Below are 15,711 nucleotides of genomic sequence, written 5' to 3' on the forward strand. Positions count from 1 at the left end.
TCCTTTTTGTAGCAACTTTTGATACTTGAAGACCGTCTGGACATTTCAGTCTTCTCTGAACCATAGGTTCCCCAGCTGGTTTGCTTCATTGCTTTCTGCATTGCCCCTGGTGCAATTCTCCCATTTGAACTAGCAAGAGACAAGTTACTGTGGACCGGGTAGACACCCTTGCCCTTCATTAACACTGTCATCCCTTTCCTGCCCCTGGTTTTGTTTCCCACCATACACTCAGTCTGAACTCTGCTCCAAGCCAAGCAAACCCAGCTCTCTGCCCTTATGATTCCTGGAGCTCCAGCCATCTGTTTTTCACACCAGACTTCCTAATATTTCAGGACTGTATTAACTACTGATACACACAGGCATCTTGTTTCCTCTTGTCTATTCTAACTAGCAAGTTGGTCCCCTACAGTGGGAACTCCCACGACTCTGCACCCGTGCTGTCCCATGCCAGCACTCTCCCTTCCCTCTCCAAAGACACCCACTTCTTCTCAGAAGATACTCCAGGACTGTGTCACAGCTCATGCTGTCCAAGGTGTCACAAACTCACTGATAACTAATTAGAGCTCATTTCATGGCCAACTCTTGAGCGACTTCCCCAGCAATTTCTTCCCACCCCCCAAAATTCTCCTTTTAGCAAAACCCACTAGTTCTCTCTTTTAGACATTTTTATATCCCCTCACCTCCAATTATTGTATTGTTCTCCCCCTGTCAGCTCACCTAGTCATTTTTCACAAGGCACTATATCAATTACTTCACTGAATCCAGGTAGGAAATGCCATAGATCTAATCTATGTCTAGAAAAATCCATTATTTTATCAAAAATATCAGATTCATACAACACAAGCCTTTGCTAGACCCAGGCTGCATTCTCTCCATTTTCCTATTTACCTCCATGCTTTATTTTTCTCCCTGAATGTTCGTTTATATCCATATAATTGGGGTCAGACTGATGGGCTCCAACCCTTCCCTCTCCCCTTCTTACATACAGACCTGTCTTTCCTGTTACCTTCAGTCATTGCCTACTTTCCCCCGTTCCGACACTCAAGAGCCACCGTTGCTACTGGATGAGCAATGCAGCATTTTCCATGCTCTGGTTTGGAGATTTTCTACCCTGTTTCTATCCCCTTGCCACCAGCCTGAGTGCACTCAAGTCTGAAATTGGCTTCTCTCATGAATGTGGTGATTTCTGTACCCGCAGCCTCATTATCACTCTCCCACCTGGTTTTGCCTTAATGTTCACTTCGCTGCCTTACTCACAACTGGAGCAAGTGATTTGATTTGCTTTCAGGCCACATTTCAGGTTATCTTTAATATCAGCCTCCATCTCATTACACAGAAAACTTCACTCCCTTCCATTTAAAATATGGCTATTGAACAGAACTATATTTGTTTAAATTTTCTCGATGAAAATACGCTATCACCTTGCTAGCAATGCCTGCTTTTTTTTTGCAGACCATCAACACATGTGCTGCTTTGCTGATGAGTCTTACCTCCAGGAAGAGGGCCAGTAAGGCTTTTCCTTGTAGACATCTCCTGCAAAGGGACATCAATGGAGAATGGTTTTAATTTCCAACTCTGTAACAAAAGCTTGAGTCAAACCACATCCACCCAGCCTTTGGGACACATTCCCTCCTTGTTGTAATCGCAGAACCACTGATTTCTATTTCCAATTTCTACTTCCAAATCCAATTTACAACAAGAAAGCCCTGAGGAGCCCCAGGGTGAACAGCAGGTAATGAGGAGGAGTGAAAAAAAGACAAATAAAAGAGACATGGCCCAAAATGACACTGTAGGGAAAGACCTGGGGGATCCCTCAAGCAGCCAAAGGAGAAGTGGGCAGAGTCCATCTGTCCGCACCCCAGGCACCACCCTTGTAAAAGGCAGAGCTCCCAAAATATATGAGATCATTACAACCAGCAGCTAAGCCCTTCTGCAGTGCCTGTGCGTGCTGTAAAGGGAAAAAAGTGCTTCTGCTAGCACTGGAGAGGTTTGCCAAGGAAAGAAACAACTGCTGGCAGCCTCAACTCCTGAACATGTCAAAATGGGCGTTCAAATCTTTTCAGAAAGACAAATCAATGTCCAGATGGGCTAAATCTGGTCCATCCAAATGAATGGAGCTGTTACTGATTGATACCAGTTAGGAATATGGCCCACTGCCTAGTACTCAAGAAAGCAAGGGCATTCACAACTTTTTAGGAACCAAACGCTACAGGATGAATAATCTGGAAAGTCTCCTCCATTTTCAGAGTTGTTATATTTTTATTTCTAAATGTTTGTTGAGGACACAATTTGCATATTCTCCCTATTCCCATTAGCAGCAGATTATGGCAGGGAAGCAGCAGGTTTTATCACATGTAGAACTAACACTTTGCTTTGGCATCTGTAATGCTGGAGAGAAGTTGTTTCCTCCTGGGCATTTTCAGTCTGTTTTCCAGGTCCTTTTAAAGTCAGATGGACAGAGCTGTGTCTGACAGCATACTGGGACGGAGCTTCAGACAGAGCTAACACTCCCCCACAAAATCATTAGGCTTAAGCAAGAAAACAAGCAAGGCTACTTCAAACAGAGCAGCCCTGACCTAAACCTGAGGAGCACCCATATCTGCTCTCTGGGGCTCTGATCAGGTCAGGGAAGTCTGCAGTGACTTTGGTTGTCATTTTAGATTTCATACAAAATAACAGTGTAAAGGTACTTACATGGCTTACGCTGCCTGCACCCCACAGTCACCTAAATGTCTCTGCCTTGCTGAGGTCAGTGGGAGGTAGTCATCTGGAAGCCTAAGGATCAGAGCCATCCAGTTATTCGAGTGCTCACAGGAGACAGACCCACTTTGGGAAGCTGGACTTGGGTTCTCAAGTGACTCCTTGCTTAGTCCACCCTCTCCCCTTCATGTAAGCCAATTCCCCCTGCCTTATGCATCTGAACCCCTTCCTGCACATGGGAAATTATTTCTCTTGCAAAAGTCAAAATCAAAACAGCAGCACTTTTGAAACCATACAGGAAGCATTTAAGCAGGGACCTATAATCCTAACTTTGGTCAGCCTCACTGGAAATGACACTGCACAGCACAAAAGGCACCAGAGGAAAAGGCAAAGCTACATCTCTGTCTTCTGAAGTCACCTATGTGCTGTGAAAAAGCGGATTAATTTCACATCAAAACCACAAAAGCCAAACCTCCATGCTTCATGCAAGATAAAAACTCCCAGCAGAGGCTCCTATCCAGCATCTTCAGACCACCCTGCTTCCCTGCCAGCCGAAGCATCCCTGACAGTGACAGCCAGAAAAGTTTTTATCAGCCTCTTTCCCTGTTTCCCCATTGTTCCTAAAGACTTGCAAATGCTGTGGAAATTCCCAGCATTTCAGCCTGACCACAAACCTTCACTAAAGTGACTCTCGCAGTTTATTATGAGTCCATTTTATGAAATGAATGTGATGGTAGTCTGCTAATTAATATCTGGCAGGAATTAAATAAGAGTGACTTCTAATCCTGCTGCCTCCCTGGCCGGTCAGTTCTTTCCTTCCTCTACGCATTAGTCAAAACTGAGTTACAGAAATTGCAGCTAGCGTTTGATCAAAAGGTGTACCAAGCTGAGACCTCAATTTGGATGGCAGGGGAAAGGATACTTCTCCAGGAAGGAGACGTTGAGAGGGAAAATGAGTGACCCTCCAAAAATCTTTACTGCAAGTTTTACTTAGCTGAACATCTGGCAAACGTGGAACTTTTACTGGCTAATTTCACATAATACAGCTTTTAAGCTAGCAGAACAAAAAGTAGATGGGAATGGGTAGAGTTAAATAGCAGCTATTAAAAGAAAAATAATCTCGCCTTTCATACCTCTTTTTTCATTTTTTTCCTACCTCTTTTTTTTTTTTCCCCTCCATTGTTTTGGCAAGTGAATTTGATGTGCTAAATCCATCCCTTGTGACACTATACCAAACCAGCATATGTCAGGAGAAGAGTAAGTTTCAACAGTAAAACCCCAGTTCCAGGCCACATTGACATTACATACTTTTCTGTGTTGCTGCAATGTGTTAGGTGAAGACTGCTTAGAAAAGTGGATATAATCAGTGAAATGAGAGAGCCTAAATAAGTATTTACCCTATGGAAATCAGAATGACTTTTCCAAATAGCATTTCTTGCTTGCAGTGAAAAACTATCTTTTGTCTTCATGATAAAGCAGCATCAAAACAATATCTTAGGAACCAATTTTATGCAAAACACCCATTGCAGCTGATTAGATGGGTACACTATTTTGATTTTACCTCGGCTCAGATTTTGCTCTAAGGCCTTGTCCTTTCTGATACATGACAATATTCAGATAAACATAGCTCTGCTTCTAACGGGTACCTGTGAGACTGATTAACCAAAAATAAGAGTGTGCAGTAGGACTGAACTAAGTTCATTTCACATGGAAATAGCTTGCAAAGTGTTAGAGGACCTGGCCAGGGAATACAAACAACAGCATGTGAGCGAGGAAGAAGGCAAAGCACTAAGAATAAAGTACAAATACGCCACTAGCTGCACAGTTGTGATGCCTATCACAACTCAGAAGTTGCCCCTCGTGTAATTTCAAATAACAAATATGTTCATAAAATATCTGATTGAGTTAGAGTTGGTTAAAAGAATACTGTATTTACTGGAAAGTCTAAGGTGAAATCTACACAAGGAGAAAAACACCGTACTAGTAAACACTGGAAGTTACATTAAAATATCAAACAGTATTTCAGGTACAACACTTCTCCTTCATTAGCCTAGGTTAAAGTGTCAGTGGATATGCTTTTGTAGTGCAATGATTATTTTACCAATAGAGGATCCATTCCCAAATCTCATCACGCGCTGAAATTCTGATAGTTTCAATTTACGAACTCAGAAAAATTCAAATGAAGGGCTGGATCCTGCATGGTGCTTTCTTTCCTATAAGCACGTCGTTGGGTGGATTGTTTTCTTTACGCTCCCTCTGTGCTCCCTCTCTGTGGGCCTCCACCATCATAAGGGCAATATCACGTCTCTTGGCTTGCAGGATGCTATTTCTGGAAACACCATCTTGCAGAAAGCCGTGGCATGGAAGTTATGATTCATACATTTCATAGGAACAGAAGTGTTAGTGAATTTGGGCAGGTGGTGGGGTGGCACCATGAGCGCAAGGTGGCATGACAGATGTCAGCAGCCAGGAAAGTATGCTCCAGAGGTGGAAGACATGAAGAGTTACAAGCCCCTGGGGAGTTATATCCACTTACATCAGACCTGGGAAAGTGGGCATCATAAGCACACTGACATTTAATGTTTTGCCTGCCGTTTTTGCAGCTTATGTCACAAGAAACCGCTGTGTCCCTGCCGTCTTCTGTGTCTGAAACTTCTCCCTTCTTGTCTTCTGTTTGCCTCTGAACTCTCCCTTCACCACTTCTCTCACTCCTTTCTACACTACCACTCAGGCAGGACCAAGACATTACACCATTTCCCCTCTAGCCTTCCACCTCTCCAGCCTTTGCCATCCCCTGTGCTGCCTCTCACACCTGGCGCTTTCTCCTCTCCCTCTTGCCAACACGATCACGTTCTTGAATTCAGGTCCTTCCCTAGCTCTATAGCTTTCTCTCCCTCCAGCTCCAGTCATCTTTAACCCATTTAATATAAAGATGCTTAACTAGGCAGTCACAGCACAATAGCAGCAACACTGCATGGTCCAAGGCTTTTCAAATCTGAAATACTTTCTGAAGTGATAAACTCCTCAGCAGCCCTTGCCCAGCCCTTGTATTGCAAATTGTTGAGGTTTGTAATAAATCACAGCTTCCACTAAAGCCAGAGCATGGCCCAGCCTCAGAAAGGTGTTGGACCAACTCCACAGCTGCTTTCCAAAGCATCCATCTTCACCTCGCGCTTTGTGCTGCAAACAGGGTTTTCAAGCCTTTTTTTCAAACTACTCGAAAAGGACTCTCTTATCCTGAGGAACAGTCGTAATAGGGCACTTTTCTTAGATGGTGGGAAGAATGGATGTTCCTCTGTGGGCCAGGGGAGAGAAAATAGCATGACTGCACAAGGAGAGGGAGTCCAGAGGAATAGGAAGAGGAGCCTGACAGAAATTCAGTGGCACAAAGAGGGTTAATAAACCTACAAGAAAAAACTAGCACAGGAGGGAGAGCAAAAACAGCTACAAAAATTTGTGAACACCTCTCTTAAAAAGAGGGGCTGCCATTATGGACCGCAGTGTCCCATACAAAATGAGGCGGCAGACAAGGATGCTGAGTGCTGCTCCATCCCTTCCTGCTGTGCCAGCAGCTTCACAGCCTGTCCCAGGCACAGTGCAATCAAGAGCCCCAGGGTTTCAAGGGCCAGGACAGCACAGGCCAGCTGGACCCCGTTTTCTGGTGACAATCCACAAATCCTTCCCCTTCACACGTATAAGCCCATTCATCTCGCCGTTCTTCGCAGTGCTGGCTGTCTCTCATATAAACACTGCGTAGTGTGTGTGGCACGCTGCAATACTTTAAGGACATTGGAATGCACTTTATCAGCACTTTTAAACACTGCAGCTTTATGAGGGGAGTCTGAAAATGTATTTACCATTCCAGACTGTGCACAGATGTGCTTTTAATACAACATCCTGATGTTTTTCTTCTCTTCTCATGACCCCTTGCTGTCCAGGCAAGGGCGCTCACCCTTCCTCATGCCACCAGATGCTCCAGGAATTCTCCCTGGAGCACCAACCACCAGAGATTTCCCTGACTTGAAGCAGCTCTGTCATGTCTTCTGCTGATGCTCTTCTATGGGCACTGTGAGGTTTGCTTTATGGGGAACCTCCTTAACCACCCGCACTTGCACATGGCTGTTTCCTAACCAATGTCACCAGTATTTACATCTCTCTAAGGACCTTCCCGCTATGCACCAACCATGTGTGCAGAGCTGTTGATTGCTCAGTGTGTAGCATAGCAGGTCATGCAGATTGCCATGGACAGACAGACTCTTCTGGACTCCTCCCAGGAGGCTGGAAACTAGAGATGTTTGGGACTAAGAGGAACTGCCTTCCAGTTGAAGAAGCATAGAAACCAGTCCTGTGGTGCTGAAGTCACCATGTGCTTCGAGGCAGAGCCTTCGAGGAGGCTCTCCTGATCTCAGGAGCACGTTTGTCTCCAGCCTCAGCCCTGCACTAGTGAAAGATGAACAACAGAAAATTCATCTTGGCTTTGCTGGTTGTAGCAGGCCAGGGGAAAGAAAGCCTTCCCAACTGAAGGAAAAGAGGAAAAGACTCTGAAGGGCAAGAAAGCATGGGGAAGCAGGAAGGAAGAAGAATCTGTAGAAAGGGCTTCTGCAAGAAGCACTTAAACCCATTTTCTCTAATCTGAGCCGCTGCTTTTACAGCTCCATTTGACAGAAGACATTTCCCATCTATATTCTCCTATATCTCTGACATCTCTGATATTTACTATTTACATAGAGCCTCCCAGTTATCACACTAGGAGAGCTGCCAGGCCCAGCAAAGGCAGAAAAGGAAAGACAAAAACCCCGAGCCCTCTCTGGTGCCAGCTCTCAGTGGCTCACAACAAGCTGCTCACAGAGGTGCAGTTAGAAAGGCATCACCTCATTCAGAGGCTGGCGTCTTATGCTAGTCTTAACTATGAGGTTACCCTCCCCATTTCTGGAGCAGGGCTCACACACATCCCCATGGGTGTTGCAGCTGGTGCCCCAAGAGCTCAGCACCAACTTGGGGGTGCAGCCACAGCTCAGTTGCTAACAGCTGGATGAGGTCCACTGTGGCCACTGTAGCTGATCACAAACAACACAGCACAAGGCAACACACAAAACCCACAAGGTCAACAAATGACAAGAATTTAAAATAAACTCAGAGGGACTGCCTCAACAGGAACATGATTTGTTCCTGTATGAAGATCCACCTGAGCCTCCATATGCTATTTAATCCCTGGAGCTGGGGCCAGCTCCCATTTGTGTCAAGTGAAGATTTTCCATTTACTTTAATGGATCTGGAACCAGCCCAAGCAGAGCTGTATAATAAGCAATGGTTTTATTCAATAAGAGAAATAGCCTTCTCCCTGATTCCCTTCTACTCCTCTGCACCAGCTGTAGGTCAGAATCTGTCACTCCTGCTTTTCAAGCTTAGTCTTCTCCCGAGCAGGTGGGTGTTTGAAACAAACTGACCAACCAAAGTGGCATTTTCAATGGGGAAAGAGATTTGTCCAATTGCCAAGGGCAACAGCTTCGGATGATGAGATGGACTATGCCTGACTCAAACAACCACTCATTTTCTGAAGAATGCCATGTTGATTTTATACCCCTCTTAGTTTCTAAACTGGGAGCTTCATACCTCTTGGTTACATTTTCCTTTAAAAACATTTCTTATCTTGGAGCAGTAGCAGGAGCCCAGACAAATACACAAGTTGAAAAGACAACAGAAACATTTTGTGCCAAGGAAGAATGGATGTAAGTGAACCTGGCTCTGATAACCATGGAAACAAAACACGTGTCATATGAAAATGATTCACACTGTTTTGAGGACTGTTCTGGAAGGCAATAACTTACTGCCTTGGAGGCAGCACAGCAAAACACCACAACCAGAAAGCCAGGAGAGATGGGTCACAGAAGGAGTACAACTTGCTCTTATTCCTCCTAGGACCCAACTCAGACTCCAGCTGCCAGGAGCCTGCAATAATAAAACCTCACGGCATACCACTGAAGCCACCATGATCTTTGCAGCTAACCTGTGTGCATGTAGGTGTGCTGCCAGCGGTGGGGCTAAGCTCCTTCCCATAAAGCTGCATTCAGTCTCCTGCAATCACTAGAAACTGCAGGCTGCAAGGTAAAACCCAGCATGAAGGTCTGCATCACCCTCTGCATGCTGGGGGAGGGAGGAGGACAGTGGACCCAGCCGCCAGCCAGCACCTCTTCAGGTCTCAGCTGCAAGTTTCCCCCAGCTCACCATGCCAGTTTATCCACAGGTAATCCTTCACCTGATGCAGTGTCAAAGATCTCCAGCCTGCAAGCTTTGGCTGAAAGATAATATATAAAACAGATACAGCAACACGCCCAGGTCACTTTCTGCAAGGTTGTTACACAGCATCAGTCAGCCCATTGCCCCCAGAGTCTGCTCCCCCTTACGCTGTGCACATGTGGGACCTCCTCCACTTTCCCCACTTCTCACGCTAACTCCTCACCAAACAAACAAACAAAAACCACACATATCCCCCCAGCACACTATAAAATGCCTGAAACACAGTGATAGCATTTAATCCTCCTGGCAGCACATTACAGCGGCTTTCAAATGCCAAACAAGCTCTACACCGCCACGGCCTTACTTGTGAAATTATTTATCATGGGTTGGTTTATAGAGTCTTTTATAAGCTTCATATTGGCTAATAATGGCCTGGAGGTCTTACGTCCTCTGGCTTGACAGATTCCGTGTTTACGAGGCTGGGAGCTTGACTCCTGGAAGAGATTTGCAGTCTGGAGCCATGCTGTCTGCCTGACCATATGCAGTGAGTATCATGTATGCAGTAAGTGCTGTGCTGGGTGAGCGCTGCTCCTCGAACGCAGGGCTAGGCTGGGTGACGGGTGCCCGTGTCCCATGAGAAGTGGGGTCACACATGGCTCGTTCCCTCGTATCCCGTTGGGAGTCAAGTGCTTTTCATCAGGCATAAATCAGAGACACGCTTGCATCCGACAGTGCCCCCAAATTAAGTGAAGGCTGGCGAGGCTTTTTGGAGCAGCGTTTTCTTGGCTGTGGTACGTCAGCTCTGGGTAACAACCACCCCTTTGGAAATAATTGGAGTCTTTAGGAGCTTTCCAGTTGCTATCCACCTCAGATTTCCTTGTCAGGTGGGATCCCAGACCAGGGAGCATGTCTTCTCTCCATCACCTATGGGAGCCTACAGGTACAAGATGCTTCCTTCAAATACCCTGGGAGGTGCAGATAAAGCCAGGCCTAAGAAAATGCACAGTTTGTTTATTATAGCAGTCAGTTCACAACAGATATTAACAGATGGGAAGCAGTGAAGAAGAAAAATGTTGTCATTGGGTAACAAGCTGGTAGCTTTTCACTTGATGACCTAAAATATAGGTATGTTTATGACATTAGAGTCAATACACTGGGATTTGGGGCTTATAAAATAATACTTAGCTACAAATTACAGAGCAGCTGTAAGATTAAAAGTCCAGGGATGCAGGTAATAGCTTCGTTAGGGGGTTTCCGAGTGCATGTGTTTGTACAAGCTTATATATAAATGTAAAACAAACACAGCGTGGAAGATGAGAAAGCTTTTCCACAATTTCATTTTTTATTGACCGTAACAGGGAAGAGCCATAAGGGAAAAGGTAAAAGCTTTTGTTTTGGAAAACAACTGCCAGCTTTGGAGAGATGTAACTGGCAGGCACCAGTTAAGTGCTAAGTGTATTAAAATAACCTCCTGCTTCCAACTAAATCATCAAAATAAAAAATAAAAAAAAGAAGCAAAGAGGGACCCACAAGAGTGCCATTTTTTTTTCTCTCTCTCTTTTTGTTTTCTTTTTTTTTTTTGTGGTCAGCTTTCTCTAGGCAGCAATGAGAAGAGACTAAATTCTTCCTCTCGATTCCACATCAAGAAAAATCTGCAATGGGGAATGGGCAGTCACACCCACCGCAGTAACTATCTGAACACAGGGATTTCTCTTCTTGCTCTGAGGGGAGGGAAGGAGGCAGTGTCCAGGGCTCCCGGACTTGATCCAAGGAGTTGCAAGCAGCCATCCAGCCCTGCATTAAACAGCAAGAGTCAAGTGGATGGAAACACAGGCATGTCATGGCACAAGCGCAGGCAACTGAGCTCAGATGTGGCTCAAGAACCAGCAAAGTTTGCTGATCTGTACAAAGTCCGTGGTGTCAGCTCTGGTAGCCCAGAACGTCTGTCTTAGACTCAAAATGGAGGGAACAGTCATGGGTCTGCTTCTGGCATCTGCTCTGCACGAGCTCCACAACACAGGGAAAAACCAGCCCACAACATGGCCACATCTCGTGGTCACATCCATGAGTTTTATGACGCTTTCATACCGCTGGAGCAAGCAAAGGAGGTGGGTGTACGAGTGCACCTTCCCCAGCTGGCTGGGCTGATGCCAAGCACAGAGCAAAAGGAGTTTGTTTGGGTTACCTGCCTGTGCGAGACACTGTCCTCATTTTTGCTACCTGCCCAACACTGGTTGCCAAACAAACTCGCTGACACCAGGCGGACACTCATGAGGTTTTGCAGTCCCAGCCCCTCACTCTGTGCTTTTGTTACCAGCAATAGCATTTCATATTAGCCGCAGAAACCAGATGGCCCCAACATGAAGCCGGAGCACAGCAACCTCTGTTCTTTCCATTTTCAAAACTTTCCCTTGAATCCATTATTCACACAGGTCATTCTCTTGCAAGGTTAAATGAAAACCACAGCACACTCCATACCTGCCAGATAAAATTAGAGCTTTCATTGCCCAGCATTCAGACACCCTTCCCTTTCTTCACAGGAAGTCACAAAATTATCACCAAGCTGCTTAAGCGTGACAGCAGAGAGGATTTGGAAGAGACATTTAGGAGCAGGAGAGCAAGATATGTTTACTGGAAGCTCATTCCAATGAGAAAAAGTAAGACTGTTTAAGTTGCTGAGTAAAAAGTGCTGGTTTAACAGTATAACCAGCAGGTGAGACTGACATTTTCTAGGAGACTGGAAAATGCTTGGGGCCAACATCATACAGCACACAAGAGAAGATTCAGTCCAAGAGATTTAGGAACTTTTGAAATACTAGTTGACTTAAATATCTTCTTTCTTGTTTGATAGCCAGAGGGCATTGAAGACTGAACTTTTACAAAGCTGGAAGATCTGGGGATGCAAAATGCGATCAACTAGGTGAGAGAGCTCTTCATTTTATACACTTTCTGAGTGCACAGAAGGCTTCTTCAACTGCAGAGCTCTGCCACTGGTCTCCTTCAAACTCAGTATTTAATACTATGTCTTTCTTCTAATACCAAGTAGTGCTCAGCCCGCCTTCCATTACCACAGATAGCCTTTCTACAAGTCACAAGCTCTACAAACGTCAGTCCCATGCTCTTGTTTTGGAACTGCTAGCCAAGTGCTTAAGGGCAGTGTCCTGTCACTCCCCAGCATGGTCCATGGGCAGAGGAAGTATCTAGGACTCAAGTGTCCTTGTCATGTATATTTACATGAGAGTCAGTCCTTAAATAAAATCTCTGTAATATACTAGTCTTCCCTTCTGCTTTGTGGGCAGCTCCTCAGCTCTCTCCTTTGACTGCAGATCCCAAGAGAGATACTCCTGGCTGCCTTCCCTTTGCCCACCTTTTCAGTGTGGACTTTAAGTGCTAAAGTTATTTTCTTCCAAAGCACACAATTTCATGGAGGAACACAGGAGGTCTGAGAAGCTGAAACAGGTCATTTACTACTTACCAGCAAAAATGAGAAAGGAAACTGGAGCTGATGCTCCCAGACTGCTCAGAGCTGAAGTTTGCTGGAGTCATTGCAAGCTCTGAGGTCTGTACATCAGTGGTACTCTGGCAACACGGCACAAACAGCTCTTTGCACACATGGCATATAATAAGGAGTTTCATGAAGAATTTAATCAGAAGCCTTAAACTAATGGCTGGAAACAGCTACATGTCAGATGATCAAGATAAAGTGGTATGTTGTTTGTATTTCTGCAGGACCTGCAGAGACTGCTGTGTTCCTTCTCTTGATAGACAGCCTTTGTTGGCTGGAATTAGTGCAGCAGTGCAAGGTATAAAACAGTCATTGGCTTGGGTGGGAGAGGGAGAGGAGCAGAAGCAAATCACCAGCCGCCATGCATGGAGCAAGCCCACCAAAGCAGGATATCACTGTGGCTTCCAAGGAGCCTGAATTTGCAAAGAGGAATCCAAGAGCTGAAGCTCAGGCCAATATAGACACTAGATGCCTGTTCAAATATTTAGGGCATGACCACAGTATGTTGAGTTTTGTGTCTCATATTCACTGTCCAGAGCCTGGAAACAGACCTGGAAGGCAGTAAGAGCTAAGCCTTAGAGTTCATCTTTTTGCCAGCTTTCCAGGAAACATTTACTTCTGATTTCACAGTTCCAAGCTCAGGTTGTCATCAGCATACAACTCACTATAAAATGAGGATAAGAGGTTCTTACACTATTATCAAAATCTTTTGGGGAATGAGGGGAACGGATGACAGATCTTCTGGTAGATACAGACACTTCAACATCTGAATAATCTTCTTAAAGAGCCTGACTGCGTCCCAGTCTCCTATTCTCCCACCTGTGATGGGAGAAGAATTTGCTCTCTTAGCTCTGTTGCACCAGTCTGAGGGCTTCACATAGGGGAGGGAAAGGCACCACTGGGGTCAGTGGCCGCAGCCTGATCCTTCTCCCAGTTACACCAGCACCATGAAAGCTGGGGTGAACATGTCCTTTGCCAACGAGGCTACAGGACACATGGGAACAAATTCCAGCTGTGCTGTCCAGCTGGCACGTACAAAACACTTAATACATAAGTGAAACTCAGAAGTTTGATATTTCCTTTTATCTCAGAAAGAGGGAGAATTGCTTCCCCTGCAAGCCTCGCCTCCTTCAGCCACCACTTTCACCTTCATATATCTACAGGGACACATTTAAAGTCAAATCTGTCCTCCAAGGTCACACTGATGCACATTGAGAAGTCTTGCCCTGACACCAGAGGGTGCACAGCAAGGGCTCTCATCTGCATTTCCCTGGCATGGACACTGTCGGGAGCACTGATTAGCAGGATAAGGGACACTGGGACAACTGTGAAATAACAACTATGGTTTTTCACCCTAGCAACTTAGGCTTCCATCCAAGACCATACAGACCACAACATGTGCAAAGAGGAGCAAAAATCTGCTGTGGTCACTATTTTATCTTGTCAGCTGTAGGTAAGACAACTGTATGAGCTGAGTCCATGTTTCTCTAGTTGCAAAATGGAGATGATGATGTCTCTGTGTGCATTTTAGTCAGAACAGATGTACCAGCCATTTCCTACAGTCTCACCTTGCAACTGGTTCACAGGCTGGCTTGCAACCCTACAGTCAGGCTGTTCTTTGACTACCAGCTCCCAACTTCTGCAATCCTTGTTTGTGGGACAGGAAGGCAGCTCATTTCTTGCTGCACTCCCTGCTGTAAGCTGGGATTTATCCAGAGTGCATTTACACCACCACCATCACAGCCCAGGGCATGTCGAGCCCTGGCCCTGAAGTGAGATGAGCAGCAGGGCTGTGGTGAGCCCTGCCATGGCCAAACTGCCGGTCCCCAAGCCAGCCAGGTGAGGCAAGCCCTGCTCAGACCACACGTGGCAGGACTTGACCCTGGGACACACCACAATGAGAGATACCACAAAGCTGCTTTGCTCCCAGGAGCAACAATGTCCTTGGACCACCCCTTTATTTTCCATCTCACCCCTTCAATACTTGCAAAATTAGCCATCAGTGTTGTTTGTTGAAACACTAGAATTATTTTTATGAGCAATACATCTCTGTAACAATGCAAACTTTAAATCATTCTGCATATTGACCAATGGTATAGTGTGTATGTACACAAATAACCAAAGCTCATGCCTAACAAAGTGCATTTCCCACCAAAGATATAGTGAACAATGCTTCAGAGAAATGGGTTAATACATAATTAATCAAGCTTACTGGAGTAGACTCACTTCTGAATATTTACAGTTCTTTGATTATGTTGGCAATGTCCAGACAAATATTGGGTTAGGAAAAAACATTAAAGTAATTGCAAGTAAATACTCATTTTTCATTTGTTTCATAAATTGATAGACATAGACACATACTCTAAATATTGAAACATAGACATGTACTCTAAATATTGGAAAATTAAACTTATATCTAATTTTGCTGTCATTATTATTTATAAATTTATGCCATCCGGTGCCTTGAGCATGGACACAGGCAGAAGCCCTCACACCACAGTCTCGGGATGCCTCAGCACAGAGAAGAAAGCAAACACCAGCTAAACACAGAAACAGATTTCAGACACAATTTCATTGCGGAGATTAAAGAGCTAAGAGCAAATCAAGGGGCTGCTGGGTGAGACGTTACCATGCAACAGCAATTCACATGTTCCTGGTCCCCCACCGATAAAAGAGAAGTGAGGCGAATTACTCTTCTGTCACAAGCTAAAGGTATCACACTGAGACTTACTGGAGTTCACCCTCCTGAGAAGGAAAAGAGGGGTTTTTAGTAGCCTATCCTATAATAAATTGTCAGGTAAAGTGACAAACCTGAAGCAGCAGCTAGAATTCAGAGTAGCGCTGATTAAAAAAAAAAAAAAAAAAGACATCTTTTTCAATGAATGAAGGCAATTAACTGTTTGACTCAACCAGCAAGAAAAGATGTGAATCTCTTGGGAGTCTTCAAGTGACGAGATTTTTTTCTGGAGGTAGGCAATGGCCAAACACTGGTTCCCAATATAAGCCCAGTGACCAGTGGGCAACTTCCACAGTCCCCATCAGGCTGATATTTAAACAAGAGGGTACCTCTGTCTCTTACACAAAATAAACACTTGGTTTAGGTAACACTTGGACAGACCTTTCCTGGAAGTGTCTGTGGCCATTTTGTGCCCCGGCCAGCTGGTGGAAGCACAGGAATGACAGAATAATTGAGGTTGGAGGGGACTTCTTGAGGTGTCTGTTCCAAGTCCCTGCTCAGGGCATTTTTTTAGTTGAGTTTTTAATATCTC

At 45.1% G+C, this 15,711-nt stretch overlaps 1 long non-coding RNA gene across 1 annotated transcript in view; it reads right to left on the reverse strand.

Annotated features, from left to right (window-relative positions):
* Positions 1 to 2,697: 2,697 nt before the first annotated feature.
* LOC148056921 (uncharacterized) overlaps positions 2,698 to 15,711 on the reverse strand; it is a 63,835-nt gene continuing 50,821 nt past the window's right edge. The window contains exon 4 of the long non-coding RNA XR_015702198.1: positions 2,698 to 2,775. This is a non-coding gene — a long non-coding RNA (uncharacterized LOC148056921). The remainder of the gene's footprint in view (positions 2,776 to 15,711) is intronic.

Source organism: Nipponia nippon, unplaced genomic scaffold, assembly GCF_047370975.1.
Source record: "Nipponia nippon isolate SJK-2023a ecotype South Korea unplaced genomic scaffold, ASM4737097v1 scaffold_11, whole genome shotgun sequence".
Classification (NCBI taxonomy): Eukaryota; Metazoa; Chordata; class Aves; order Pelecaniformes; family Threskiornithidae; genus Nipponia; species Nipponia nippon.